Here is a 15,816-nt window from a genome sequence, read left to right on the forward strand (position 1 = left end):
TCACTCAGGGCTATTTGGGGAAGGGCCCTACTGATGCCGAATCATAGCTGCAGGAGGACCAGTCATATCTGTGGCATCCCCTACACCTGGGGACTCCATCTGGGCATTGAGAATTTAGAGGTCACTTCCAGGGATTTCTGGGTCCGCAGGTAACATAAATGCACAAAGCCACCAATGGAGCGATAGAGAGATGTGGGATGTTCAGCAAGCCAAAGAACACAGTGATTTCCTGGCGGCGCAGTGGTTGAGAGTCCGCCTGCCGATGCGGGGGGTGGCCGCTGAGCCTGCGCGTCCGGAGCCTGTGCTCCGCAACGGGAGAGGCCGCAGCAACGAGAGGCCCGCGTACCGCAAAAACAAAAAACAAACAAACAAAAAAGAACACAGTACCTATCTAAAGGCATCCTGAAGCAATTTTTTTTAATTTATTTATTTTGCGGTCCGCGGGCCTCTCACTGCTGTGGCCTCTCCCATTGCGGAGCACAGGCTCCGGACGCGATGCTCAGCGGCCGTGGCTCACGGGCCCAGCCGCTCCATGGCATGTGGGATCTTCCCGGACCGGGGCACGAACCCGTGTCCCCTGCATCGGCAGGCGGACTCTCAACCACTGCGACACCAGGGAAGCCCCTGAAGCAAATTTTTAAAGAACACCGCGTACTCAGAAGAATTCAGGCCTGTGCAATGAGCTGGGATTATGGTCCATGAATTTGCTATCTCTAAACCAAATGACATCCAAAGCCCTAAATGTGCAAGACCATGGGGATTAATACTGAATGACGGCTTCCTGACAGACAGAAAATGCCTGCACATAACTTTTCAGGTGACAGATGGGCAGACAAGGCCCGCACATCACCATCTAGGTGACAACACACTTTTCACAAATCTCTTCGCAGTCCATCCTCTAATAGCCCCAGGAGGCAAGTTCTTATTATCCCCATTTTGCTTCTGAGAAAACTGAAGCCTGGAGAGGGTAGATGATTTAACAAGGTCACACAACGAGGACCCGAAACCCTGGCACCAATCCCTGGCCCCCGAGTGCACTGCTGGGCCAGAAGACATTTCACAGGCTGAGGGACACTCAGGGTTCCCTTGGGCCAGCAGCGTCCAGTGTTGCAATACCCCACCCATTTCAAAATGGTTGGTGCAGTCAGATACAAGCTTTGGACCTGTGAAAGAATTCTCATTAACACCACTTTAAACCTGCCTTTTAACCCTCCAATTTTTTTTTTTTTTTTTTTTTTTTTTTTTTTCAATTACAGCTTGTGCTGCAAAGCCCTGGAAGATCTCTGGCATTAAAACAACACACAGCTAGCTGAGGAAGGCCGTGGCACTTGCATGAAAGACACCTTCCACTGTGGTAAAAGAAGCAGCCATGGTCTCATACACAGGGTATGCAGTGTTCATTAGCATCTGAAGCCACAATTTGAGGGAAAAAAATTTTTTTGATGTGCAAAAGCATACCTACAGGAGCAAAAAACTGGCAAGAGGAACAAACTTGTCCTAAATCCCATACAAACATCTCAACGTCTTTGCCAGGATGGTTTAAGTGTAAATGAAATAGCTTTGAATTATATCCTCAAGGTGAAGAAAACTGAACTCACATGAAATAGCTAAGATGGGCAGAGAATATCATAGCTGGAAAACTGCCTGAGCCTCACCCCAATCCTGAAAAACAATTGCTGCTCGCCTCGCTTTACAGATTAGGAAATAGTGTTCTCAGAGGTTAGGTGAGTTGACGAGGCTGAGTGGAGATGTGAACACGGGTTGCTGAATTCACAAATCTGTTCTTTCAACCTCACCCGTGACTCTCAAGGTTGTGCTCCAGATTCCTCATTCAGTAGTTCAAGGGCGAGACTGAAGCATCCTTACTTTTAAAGAGCCTCCCAGGTGAATCCAATGCAGGTGGTTCCCTGTCCATAATATGAGAATTACTGTGGCCATATCGTGCTGCCTTTCGGAAGAGAGAAGTACCCTCCAAGATGAAGACAATGCAAAAAATGATGAGAATCCACCCACGAGCTCACTGCCAGGTCCATAAGCCCAGTCTCTGCAGCAGTGCTGGCTTCTAAGCAAGCCCCCTAAACAATTCCATGCCTCCAGCACAAGCTCTGATAAATCCTAGTACCACCTGTACTAATATTCAGTTAATATTTTTTAATGACTCACTTTTCCTTAACTTACTTTAGAAAGAAACCCCATAGCACTACCAAAAATAGAAACTCATTCTCATTTGCCATAAACACATGAGGCTAAAAGCAAAATTAACAGAAACCCTAAAACAGTCAGTAAATATTGGCTAGATACTGTTGCTTACCTAGGTTTCTGATTCTGAGAGCTGCTTTCTTCTAGATAAAAAATGGGCATTAGTAAGTGTTAGTAGGGCAGGGCGTTACAGACACCCCTAACCTGAGAGGTTCTCCTTGCAGAGGAGGGATAGAGAAAGAAATGAAAAGAGTTGTCTCTATGTAATTCAATGCTCTGGGATGCCCATTCCACACACCACCTAAAATTTCACTAACCACCACGTGCCATAATTTGGTTGTAATTGGCCTAAGGTAGTGGTTTTCAGATCTGAGGGTAAATCAGAATCCCCTGGAGAATCACAACGTGCTTTGGTTTCTGATTCAGTAGGTTTGGGGGTGGGGCCTGATAACTTGAATTTCTGATAAGTTCCCAGGTGATGCTGCTGCCCCTGCTCTAAGGACCCCACTTTAAGGAGAGCAGAGCAGTTGAGGAAAGGAAGGCTTAATTCCCGGTTCTCCCAAACACTGATGAGGGGTTCTCACCTGCATGTGAGTACCGGGTACTTGTAATCTCTATAGTCTCTTTGTAGATTCCCAACATCAGACAACCTGTTATCCCAAAGCTTTCAATTACTTGACTCCAATATTCTTCCAGAAGCCTCCTCTCAGGGGGAACTAGACTCCACCAGCTACATCTTTCAGATGGGCTATCTCCACTCATGTAACTCCTGATGGGTGGGGGACAGGAAGTCTGGCTAGCGTGATGCCCGCTGAGCCCTGGGGCTACAACAGCAGATCGGGCCAGCCTGCGAACCTGACCTCCAGCAGGCCACGTGCCTGCTTCAGACCCTGTTGTCTCCATGATGTGGCTTTTGCACCTGCCTGAGGGACCATTTCTGGTCTGCCCTCCCTCTCCGATCAAGCCTGAGCTGATGAGCCCACATGACTCACCCGCCCCGGGTCCCTCCCCAGCCCTCTTCTACTCACTTCCTGGACCGGCCTGGACCCCCGGCACAGCTCTGCCCCAGGTCACAGACCCCGGCAATGAGCTGTGTTAGCCTGGACCCCACTCCGGGCTCCTCTCCACTAACTGTTAGGTTCAGGTAGCAAAGAACAAATATTGTTTCAAAACAACTCTTACTGCAATTCTCTCCCCTGCACCTGGTGCTTTAAAGGAGCTTATAAAATCAACTAAGGGATCAAGAAAAACAGTTTCGAGGGGGATAGAAATGTCCCACTGGAAGCACTTCCCAGGAAACCCTGGGCCTGGACTCTGGCCGTGCACCCCAATGGGACCACATCCCCGAGGAAAGAATTCACCAGGTGTGTCAGAACCCGTGCAATGAACAAGGGCTCCCAGGTCGACACAGCCTCACACTTATTCCCTGTGTGTCCCGGGGGTCTCTGAATCTCCACGTGTCTCATTTCTTCCTCTTCAACACAAAGGAAATCATATTTACCTACAGGATTGTTGTGGGAATGGAATTAAATAATGTATGTCAAACCCCAGCAGGGTGGCAGCCAGACTTACAGAGTGTTCTCAGGAAAAGACGGCAGCTGCTGCCAACACCAGCGCTATTATTACTGATGGAACAACCACTCCGGGTGGGGTTATCTCACCTCCTGCGCCAGGCCACCCAGAGACTGTTAACACCAGGGAAGGGATGTCTTCCTGCTGGTGCATGCACACGTGTGTGTGCATGTGTGTCTGCATGCTCACGCACACATACACATACATACACACACACACATGCGCGCGCGCACACACACTCATTCGAGGTCCCAACAGCTGTGGAAGCTAAAACAACATGGGTTATGATGATCAGGTGGTGTCTTCACATTCCTCTGGAAATGGTTGAAGGCCTGCAATAAGAAGGCAGGAAGAAGAAACTCCACTCATCCAGGACTTCTTGTCCGTAGAAACAGGGCAGGGTATGGCAAGTCCCAGAGCTGAAGCCACTGCCTCGTAAGTCGAGCAAAGGAGCAAAAGGCACAGAGAGGGCAGGGGAAAAAGGCATGGGAGTCAGGCATGCGGCATGATGGACCCGGCCTGCAGTCCAGCAGACCAAGGCTCAAAGTCACGCCCCACTCACCGCCTGCAAGGGCTCACATGCACGACTTCACCCCCAAGGGGTTCTGTTTCCTCTTGTGTAAACCAGTATGATATGGTGAACTGAGCTGTCAGGGGTATTAAATAAAATTCTAATAGGCATCTAATAGTCTAAAACACCAATTAGGCATTTACGCTGTGCTCAGGCCTCTGGGCATTTCACTCCGTCCTCAAACCGTCACTAGAGTTCCCTCATTTGACAGAGAGGTTAAGTAACCTGCTCAGGGTCACACAGCCAGTCAAGGTCAGAGCTAGGATCTGAACCCACGCAGTCTGCCTCCAAGCCACCTGCCGTTAGCCATAAGCATCACAGCATGCTGCCTGAAACACGGCAGTTGTTCATATAAACGGGGGCAGGGGCAGAGGGCAGGGGTTTGCTTTCCCAAAGCCTCTACCTGGATGATGAGAAGGGGAGTGAATCTACAGACTTGATTAACCTAAACCCAAGCGCATTGCACAAGGCTCTGAATCCTGCCCCAAATTTAAACAGCTGCTCCTTCAATGTAATGGAACACAAACGTCTGAAGACCTTCAAGTTTTAATCATCAAAGTCTGGATGAAAATCTGAATCAACAGCTGCTCCCGGCAAGGCGGCCCTCAGAGATGCCCAGAGAGGGGCAGAGGGCGGGGAAGGGAGGACACAGTCCAGACAGGATGCGGATAACTGCAGCTGTCTGGGGAGCCCCAGCACCTGCAGCTGTGAGCTGTGGGGTGGATGAAACGGACACGGATCAGGCAGGAGGAGGACGGAAACTCTGGGGTGCACGTGTCCTTGTGCCATAGAAGCTGTGCATCTGGTGTATGTCTTGTGAAAGTGACAAGGTGGAGGGATGATGGCAAGGACTGTGGGGATGTCCTGCGGTGGTGTGTCTGATGGGTAGGGCAGGAGCGTGGGCAAGGCTGCCCAGGGGGCCAGGAAGGGGCCAGTGGGGCAGGAAGCAGGTGTCAGGGCAATGGCCTCCAGCCAGCTAAGAGACAGCATGTGCCAGTGGCTTCAAGGCTTCCGCTGTGGCATTAACTCCTAGGTATCAGGTAACAGGGCCTCTACCCATCCCTACCACCTTCTCTTCTCCAGGTGAGAAACATCCCTATTCCACAACTATTCCAGGTATTGCCACTCAATGCAAAAGCCTCTCCCCGTCTGCCTCAATACTGAAGAGAAACACATTTCCTCTCCAAGGACTGACCTTGTCGTATCTTTTGATTCTTTTCATATCTAACATCTTTCCCATCAGTGACTTTGGATAACTCCAAGCTGGAAATACTAGAATAACGAAATGACCAGGAGAACAGAATACATTACTGTGCTCTTTTTTGCTTTGCCCATCAATTTGGCAAGATGGCAGTGGAAGAGTTACTGCCATCAGGCGTCTAAGCCGCTACCACATTCCAGGAAAGAAGTCTGGGATGCAGGCTGGACAAAGCAGTTCTCTCCTAGGAAAGAATCTTATGACTTGAAGGCAAGGATACTCAGGAAAGGGTTATTCATACCAATGCAAAGAAATTCAGAAGTGTTCAAAAATAGGACACCAGTTGAATATGCATGGTCAACTCAAGCAGCTGAAGGGCATGCCGTTCAACAATTCAACAATTTCGAGTACCAGATAACCCAAAGAGGGGGGACACGTGATAAAACATTAAGTAATAAAGCAGGACGTGAAACAGACTGTCACATACATAATTATTCCAACTGCATTTAAAATATACACATGAATAAATGTGAGTATTAAAAAAAGACAGGAAGGGGCTTCCCTGGTGGCGCAGTGGTTGAGAGTCTGCCTGCCGATGCAGGGGACACGGGATAAAAAAAGACAGGAAGGAAGTGTACCCAATAGAACATTAATCACTTCTCTTCTTATGGATTATTTTTTCTGTATACTTTCCATTTTTTCTACATTTTTCTACAGAAAATATGCATTACTAAAAACTTAAAAAAATTTTTTTCAATAAAAAGGTTTAAAAACTAGTAAAAAAGAATAGAGAAGTTAGGAGAGAGAATGCTTGGACTTAACACAGCCCAAATCCTACTTCGGGCAAACCTTTCCTTTCTCTCACAGCCCTCAGAGCCAAATGATGGGGACATTCTTTTCCCCTTAAATCAATTCTACCAGATAATATTTGGCCTGATGTTCACAGGAATACAAGTGTTCTCAGCCCTAGAAAGCATATGTCAGAGAAAATCCCTTAAGAACCCATTCCTGAATGGACTCTCAAGGATTAGCAGTTGTCATGGCAACCTGCTAGCAAACAATTTGTTAAGTACTTGGAATTTCTCCTCCACTACTGATTAGTAATCGGGTACTGGAATGGTCCTGTAACTCATCACTGCCAGCTGTGTGTCCCATCAGTGCCTAATCTGACTACAAATGGTCCCCAAACTAGGGAGCCTGGCTCTAGGCTCCTGCCATCAGCATGCTTGGTACCCATTCAAGGAAGCAGTCACTTGGGAAAAGTTTAAGCATCATCTCCCTGCACTTGTTTCTGATAAATCAGGACAAAGGCTTGGTGATGCTTGTTGATGGTGAGAAAGATGAGCCCTGCTTGAGAACACCCACGACCACGGACACCAGGCTTCCAGCATCAGTGCAATGGAAAACCACCAAGGCGCCCTCCCAGGTTTCTCCTGGGGCCAACAACAACATCACCTGCGGGGGCCAATCATTACTATTCCAGGTCTACATTCTGGAAGACATGGGCCAAATCCTTCTGTCATTTTATGAAGTCTTCCCCCAAGGAGCCAGAAGTCTGCCCATCTACCAAGGATCTGCTTCTGCTGCCATGTGTCCCTGGGCCTTTGGCCCCATATCATTCATTCGACAAAACTCCCCTAAGAACCCCGACAATGTGATGGGTACCAGTAACGTCCTACGGAACCGCCGCAATTCCTCCACTCTCATAGACAATTCCTAGGACTGGCCTTCTCTACCATGAAACAAACCTCCGCACTGGGTGGGAATTAGCTGACAGAACACAGCACAGGCACTCGGTAAATATTTGTGGAATATTTTTTCCTTCTAATTGGAAATGCTGGTACGAGTGAGCCAAGGCCTTGGAATGCACAGAGTGAAGGTCACGTCCGGTGGCTTCCATCCTGGCTACACAGCACTGAACACTCGTCCCGTCCACGCTGTTCCTGATGGTATTCCTCCCAGTTTTCACATGCAGCTCGGGAACCACTGTCTGAGGTCACCGCAGCCTCCTGGTCCCCTGGATGCTACACGCAGGCCTGGTTTTGGCACCGGTCCTACTGAGTCCAACCTCTCAGAGAGAAAGAAACCGGGGGCAGAGAGGCAAACCAGGGATGGGGGACTCTGGGAACACAGGGCCTGTGATAAGCGTGGGGTTGAGTGAAGGCTGGGCTCACTCCCTAGAGGGCAGAAGATGGAGGCTGGAAGCCAGGCCCAGGGCTAGAACTGAGTCGGGGAGATGTGGGCTCCCCACAAGAGGGTCTTGGATGAGAGGCAGCTCCAATAAAGCAGCCATACCTCCCAGTGGGGCCCATGCCTCGTCTGGACAAAGAGCTCAGGGCCCAGCTGCAGCTGAGGTAACAGGTGAAGGAACGGGTCTTTAGAAGTGTCCAGCACACACCTGTGACCAGAAGGTCAGGGCACTGAGATGGGATGCAGACAAGGAAGCTCAAAAATTTAGAAGAGGGTGGTATCTGAAGGTCTGGCCGAGAAGGGAGGTAGGGGCAAAAGGGGAGGGACTGTATTTCCCACTCCAGGCAGCCTGGTCAGCGGCACCTTGCCGACTCGCGTAACCAACGCGTCCTGGTCTGCCCAGGATGTTCCTGACTTTAGCACTGAAAGTCCTGCATCCTGGCAAACCGGGACAGTCAGTCACCCCACTGCCAGCCTGCCCTCGAGCTGGGGCCTCACCGCGTTCTTTGAGAAGGACCCTGAAAAGCTTGTGTCTGCCCTAGACACTTCGGTTAGCTCTGAAATGACTACCTACACCTGAGTTTCCTCCTGAACAGGTATCTACTGCCACTTGGAGGCGGCCGCAGTTGATCCAAAAGGAGGAAAACCAATGTCCTCACCTCTGCTCTCGTTGGTCTATCTGCCCGCTGCTCTCCCAACCTCTCTTCCACGTGCAACCTCAGAGTAACCCTTCCAGACTCCAAATCTGATGAGGCCACCCCTTTGGAGACCATACCTGGGCTCCCTGTTGCCCTTAGAAGAGAATCTAAGCTTTGGCCTGGCCCACAAGGCCGTCCTAGACCAGCCTCTCCCATCCCTCTGGCCTCTTTCCTGCCTTGCACACATCTGCCTGGATGAACTTTTCAATTCCTGAACTCAGCCAAGCTAACCCATACCTGCAGGCCTTTGCACAGGCTGGCCCTTCAATCTAGAATTCCCTCTGCTTCCCTAGATCTTCATGCTGCCACTTAGCAACTGGGTTTATTTGCCTGCTCAGAAAAAAACCTTCACTTTTCCTTCCCTGTTCCCTGGGTATAGGACCAACTGCTCCTCTCTCTCTCTTTAATTTATTTTATTTTATTTTATTATTTTTTTTAATACAGTAGGTTATTAGTCATCCATTTGCTCCTCTCTCTTCAGCCTCCCACAGAGCCTGAGCCCTCATTTCACTATACTGTAATATTTTTATGTTTACATGCATCTTGCCCATCATGATTCCATGAACTCCTTGATAACAGGGATTGATTGAGTCTTTTGGAACTACATTCTCCCATCACTAAGCACGGCTCTGGGCACAAAACAGGCATACAGTAGGTGTTTGCTAGTTGACTGACTGACTGATTGACTAAGCTTACCTCCCCCAAACTCTTCCATGTGACACTGTATTTCCCTCCAAGTTTTTAGTCATTACTAATGACAAAGTGCCTCTTTAAATTTCCAAGTGCTGGGCTTCCCTGGTGGCGCAGTGGTTAACATGCAGGCGACACGGGTTTGAGCCCTGGTCCAGGAAGAGCCCACATGCCGTGGAGCAACTAAGCCCATGCACCACAACTACTGAGCCTGCGCTCTAGAGTCCGTGAGACACAACTACTGAGCCTGCATGCCACAACTACTGAGCCCGCATGCCTCGAGCCTGTGCTCCGCAACAAGAGAAGCTACTGCAATGAGAAGCCCACGCACTGCAACGACAAGTAGCCCCCACTCACCACAACTAAAGAAAGCCCATGCACAGCAACAAAGATCCAACTCAGCCAAAAATAAAATAAATAAATTTATTTTTAAAAAAATTTTCAAGTGCTTATCACAAAGCTTTCTGTGTGTGCCTACCAGTTTGTGCCGTCAATGGGGTAAGTCTCACCATGGTTCTGTCGAAGCACCCTTCATTCTACTGATTTACTTTAAAATGCAACTCAGTGGCTTCAAGCGAGGAGGATGCAGCCACATCTTCAGCCTGTCCCCAGACATCAATCACCTGCCAGTTGAGTAGATGTGACTGTCATCTCCCCAACCCGACACGATGATTTTTCTTCACCACAATACGAGCCCAATGAGCCATACAATCATGGTGCATTCCCTATCAGCTCAACATCCTATGCAATTTTTCAGAGAGTGTGATGCTATCTGAAAATGAGTGCAACAGTCTGGAACTCATTTTTCCCCTGTGCCTAATTTTCAGCTTCCTATAAATACCAGACAGCCTTCGAGGCAGAGACACAACTCTGCATTATCAAACAAGCATCACTTATGCCTCTGCCTAGAGCAGTGTCTGAAGGTACTGAGAATTCACCCATCTTATTATGGTATGCTAACGCAGTTTGCTGGGCCTGAAATTGTGCCAAATATCACTGTCAGGAATGCTTCAAGCTAAAGTGTGTGTGTGTGTGTGTGTGTGTGTGTGTGTGTGTGTGTGTGTGTTAGCCATGGAAAGAAACAGGAAGAAGAATTCAACTCTAATAAAGGAACATAGTTTCCAATGCGCAGGCAAAGAACAGAAGCATGTTAGTGATTTACTGATGCGTAACGAATTACCCCCAAAGCTTAGCAGTTTTAAGTAATACACTTCTCTTGTCTCAGTTTCTGTGGATCAGAAATCCAGGCACAGCTTAACTGGGTCCTCTGCTTCAGCATCTCGTAAGGCTGCAGTCAAGATGTTGGCGAGAGCTGTGGTCTCATCTGAAGGCTTGGTTGGGGAAGGACCTGTTTCTAAGGTCACTTAGGTGGTGGTTGGCAGGATTCAGTTTCTGTGGGCTGTTAGCCTGACATCTTAGTTCTTTACGAGCCATTAGCTGGAGGTCTCCCTCAGATCCTTAACTCCTGAGCCTTCCTACAGAGTATCTCACAACATGCCAGCTTGCTTACTCACTGTGATGGGCAAGAGAAAATACCAGCCAAGAAAGAGTGCTAGGAGGATACAAGATAGTCTTTCGTAACCTAATTAAGGAAATGACATCCCATGACATTTGGTATATTTTATTCTTTGGAAGCAAGTCTCTAGGTCCAGCCCACAATTGAAGAGAGAAGGGATTACACAAGGGCACAAATACTGGGAGATGGGAATGATTGGGAACCATGTCAAAAACTGCCTTTCACAGAAATTCCCAATAAACCCCAGAAAGTACCAGAGCCACTTGCCTAAGGCCTGGCACATAAGAGTATTTGGGAAATTCATTCATTTTTCAACAAGTGTTTAATGAGCGTCCGCTATGGAAGAAGCACTGTTCTACATGGTAGGTGAACAAATGCAGAAGTAAACAAAACAAAAGTCCCTGTCCTCAGACAGCTTATATTCGAATGGAAAGAGAAAGACAGAAAACAAGATACGTAATGTGCTGGACAGAGCTAACTGCTATGGAGAAAACGAAGCAGGGAAGGGCTGAGGGGTATGGGCTGAGATATACAGTGTGTAGGAAGGGCCTCAAGGAGAAGGTGATATTTGAGAAAAATCATGAAAGAGACCAGGGAACAAGCCACCTGGCTATCTGAGAGAAGAGCACTCCAGAAGCTGTAGGTACAAAGGTCCTGAGGCAGGAGTATAAGCCAATGGGGATGGGGTGGCCTAAGTGAAAGAGAACGAGAGAGTAAGAATGAGACGAGAATGAGACGAGAAGCAGACCACATAAAGCCTTGGAGGCATTTGTAAGAACTCTGGCTTTTCCTTTGAATGAGCTGAGGAACTCCTGGAGACCTGGGACAGAGGAGTGAGAGAAAATATCTTACAGCTTAACAGGCTTCCTCTGAATAGTGGGTAGAAAACAAATTTTAGTAGGGTGACACGGGCAGAAAGAGGGAGATAGTTAGGGAGGTGCTGCTCTAATTCAGATGAGAGCTGATGATGGATTAACCCAGGGTGGTGGCAGCAGAGATGAGGTTAGATTCTGCATGGATATACATACATATATATATATTTGGAGATGCAGCCAAGGATCTGATGTGTTGAATGGAGAGTGCGATAGAAAAGGAATCAGTGACAACTCAAGGCTTTGGGCCTAGTAACTAGAAGAATGGAATTAAAGGTTGAGGGAAGGGCGAGTTAGAAGTGAAGGTCAGCAGCTGTCTGGGATGTGGCAGAAAACAAGGGAGACCTTCAGACTTGGAGTCAGAGCCCCTGAGACTGAGCATCAGCTTGACCTGGGTGGTCCACCGTGCTTCACACAGTACCCTTGGCCTTGGTTTCTCCCTTTACCTGCCAATGCCCAGCCCTTCAGAAAGCACAGACTCAGCCAACAGCCCAAACCTGTGAAGTGGGAATTCCAGCTCTACAGGTCATCTCTGCATATCATGATGCTTTAGAAAAACACTGTGTCTTACTGTGCAGGTAGATGATACAAACTATCCCAAGAGGACAGATTACCGAAAGCCAACATTCAATGTAGGCACATCTATTGTGTTCCAGGCACTATGCCAGGCACTGCTCCTATGTTATCCACACATACACATCGGCATGGGGCCCATGGGGTCTCTAGGGACTGTGAGGCTGTTGGGTTCCCTGGCTGTGTGCTGAGGTTATTGTCCCGTATGTCCCTTCTCTACATTAGGCTTCTCAGAAGTGGAGGCCAAGTCTGGGACTCTCTGTAGTACAACAGTTACCATGAGCAACCTAGTCTCTGCCTGTGTACTTTCAGTGATGGGAACCTCCCTAGCCCATGAGGCAGCCCACGCCATCACTACAGCTGGTGGTAGGAAGCCTTCACCCAAATCTGATCCTATAGTTTCTCTCCAGTAGCCCCCATTCAACTTCTGGAGCCACCAGGAAAATTTCCTCTCCTTTCCAAATCACAAGTTTTCAGAGAGTTAAAAGCAACCCTTAAATCTTCATTTGATGCCAAAGATAATAGCACTAGCTAACATCTGGATCATACTTTATGAATCACACTTGACAAAAGTATTTTCACAGACATTATCCCATTCGCCATCCATAATAGCTAAAAATTAATTGCTAAATATTATTCAGCTCTCAGTACCAAGTGGGACAATGAATGGCAAAATCCTTGATAAAATTTCTGATGATTTTACTCTGTATGATTATTCCAATTCTTTAGATGAGACATCAAGGCCCAGAAGTTAAGCCACTTAGAATATCTGAGTAAACTAGTGTTAAAAGATAATCCAAAAATGTAAAATCATACAGACATAAAATGAACATGTTGACCTGCTTTATTCTATCAGTAATTTATTTTATTCTGTCACTAATCAATGAAGATTAGGAAGATACTATAACTGGTTCAAAAGAAAACCCAAAGAACAACCACATCCATAGACAAGAAATATTCAAATAAACGTACAAATGGAGGTAAAATTATTTGGGGGAGGTTGCATGGGTCACCAGAACCTCCTCCTGATGGTTCAGAATGTATCTCTCAGGTGTCTACAACCTATAAAACAGGTTCCATAAAATCAAAATCGGGTAACCCAGAGGGGTGTCCTCTAGAATGGAGGGTCTAGACAATCATAGCTTTCCACTGAAGCACAATTTTCCTCCCTGCCCTTGCACAGCTGGGATCTGAACTTGGTTCTTTACGACTCTTTCCACTTCATCACAGTGTCCTCTAAGAAAAGCTGTTTAAAACATTCACTGACTTTTTTTTAAGCCTCAATCATAAAATGGTTAGACTTTAAATTGCTGGCAGCATAGGAGAGAAGACGCAGAAAAAGGCTCTGAAAAAGAATGAGTTCAGTAACAACATTACATCTCTGTCCTCATTTTTCCATGTCAGGAATAGCCTTTTCCTTCCTCTTTCCAGCAGCCTATTTCTTATTCAATAACATGTTGTGCTGGGTATTTCCAGCCTGAGTCCCCTCCCGCATGCTCCTTAGAGAGGGCTCCATTGTGCAGTAAAAGGAGGTAAGGGGTTCTGCCTGGTTTGGGTTTTAGGGAAAGTCTATAGTGTTTCAATAGCCTCTTTGTTCTCTCTCTCAATAGTTCCTATGTCTTAAGAAATTACAAAATTTCATTCTTCCTATTGCACTGGTACTTTGAAAAAAATAAAGTTCTAAGGCTTAAGAACGGCATTTATGATAACTTCACAGGTCTAACCTGCACTTACTGCCGGCAGTTTAAACAGAAGCTTCCTTGAGAGGTGAGCAATAAAGCAGCCATTTTAGTACTTGTTATCCAGAGATGCTTTTATCAACTCACCTGCCCCCTTAACCGGCGCTGCTTTCTGTATAATCCATAGAAAGAGGAGACACACCACCCAGCTCTCACACATGTGCACGGGTCAGGGCCTCTTATTAAGTGCGTTTTTCCCAAATGGCAATGCTTAGCATACTCTGATGGCAAATGCTTAAATATTTCACCAATTTAAATGTGTTGTCAATTTCTCCGGCCAGGCAAGGTGGCCTTCTAGGCTCCTGCAGGGTCAGGGAGGGGAGCCAATTCCAGAGTAGAAGGTGACTCTGAAAACGTAGAGCTTTCATTCCCGATGTTGCTTATTCCTACTCCTTCCATTCAGCCTGTGTTTCCACCAGCACTAGCTCAGAAGTTGGAAAAAGCTGGACACAGCTTCTCTGTTTGACTGGGGAATGGAGCTTTGTTTTTTTTCCCCTTTTCTTTTCTCCCCTTCTCCCTACCTTCTTGAGAGCTGGGTCTGTCTTGTTCATCTCTGTATCCAGCATCTATATCAGTACCTGGCTCAAAGCTGGTGCTGAGACAGTGTTCACTAAATCAAATGGAAGTCAATCCACTGGTTCAATTTTCATCCACTCATCAAATATTCACTTGCTACCTGTTACGAGCTATGTTCTCCGCAAAGATCCGGGGCCATCCCGGTGAATCAGGTAAGGTTCTGGCTTTCAAAAGGCTTATTAGTGAGAGAGAAAGGTAATAAACAAATACGTGGACACATGATATCATTAAGGAATCATAACGTTTCATGTAGAAATAAGGGCTCTGAAAAAAAAAAGGCAGGGTAAAGCCACAGAGAGTGACAGAGTGCTGAGAGGGGAGATAATGCACTTTACCGTCTATCCATCCATCCATCCATCTATCTAACAAAAACTCACTGAGCATTTTCTTATCCACTCAGGGAGGACTTGTTGCACAAAGAGATAAAGGTAAAACAAATTATCTCCCCTCTCAACACCACCAATCTGCCACTCTTTGATGGGCAATGGACAAGAATATGCTAGCATTTATTGAGTGTCTACTGTATGTCAGCATGTCATATATGCTGTCAGACCTTTTATACACAGTTATCTGATTTAATCCTTAAAATATAATCTTCCCAGGAGACAGTCCTTATTACTTAAGGTCCACCATGGAGGATACAGAGGCTAAAAGTCATTCAAGTACCTTGCCCAAGACCACCTACCTACAGAATGTAGAGCCAAGATTTGAGTCTAGATTCCTCTACCTCTAAAATGCATGCTTTGCGTGTCATACTGTAACAGCTCTGGACCTGAGGCATCATGCCAGATACTATGGGAGATCTAAAATGGTCAGATAGCAGCCTTTGACCTTGTCAAAGAGATCACAAGCCACCGGAGAAATGGGATATATTCACATAGCCACAACCAAGGCAAAGAGGACATGTATTTGAAGAACAAGAAAAAGGGATGAGTTGGAATGACCCAGGAAGCAACATGAAAGGTTAAAATGGGTTCATAAAGGCAGAATAGATCTACAAATTAGAGATGAAGTTGAATGAGGGAAAGGAGACTATTTACTCCATTGAGCATCCACAATGTGTCAGGCATATAGGAGATGCAAAAACATATGTAACACCTGCCCTTGGGCCGAAGGACAAGCTCACTCCCAGCTCAGACGCCAGAGGACCAGAACCTGATGTGCATCCCCCTTGGGTAGAGCCCAGAGAGCCATAAGGGCGCTCAGAAAATGAAGACTCCACTCTATGGTTTTCTCTTCTCTTGAAGCTGGGTACATTTCACCACAAAAATATGATTTCTAGAGTGGGTTTCTACCTTGGCTTCACTGAGTACCACAAATGTTATCTGTATTTCTAGGTAAGCCTGGCCTTCAGCAAAATAAAAGTTCAGGAAAGAGCTCCAAAGCCCACTCAGATGGGAACAGCCTAACCTCTCAGAGCCT

Source organism: Lipotes vexillifer, unplaced genomic scaffold, assembly GCF_000442215.2.
Source record: "Lipotes vexillifer unplaced genomic scaffold, Lipotes_vexillifer_v1.1 scaffold53, whole genome shotgun sequence".
NCBI lineage: Eukaryota > Metazoa > Chordata > Mammalia > Artiodactyla > Lipotidae > Lipotes > Lipotes vexillifer.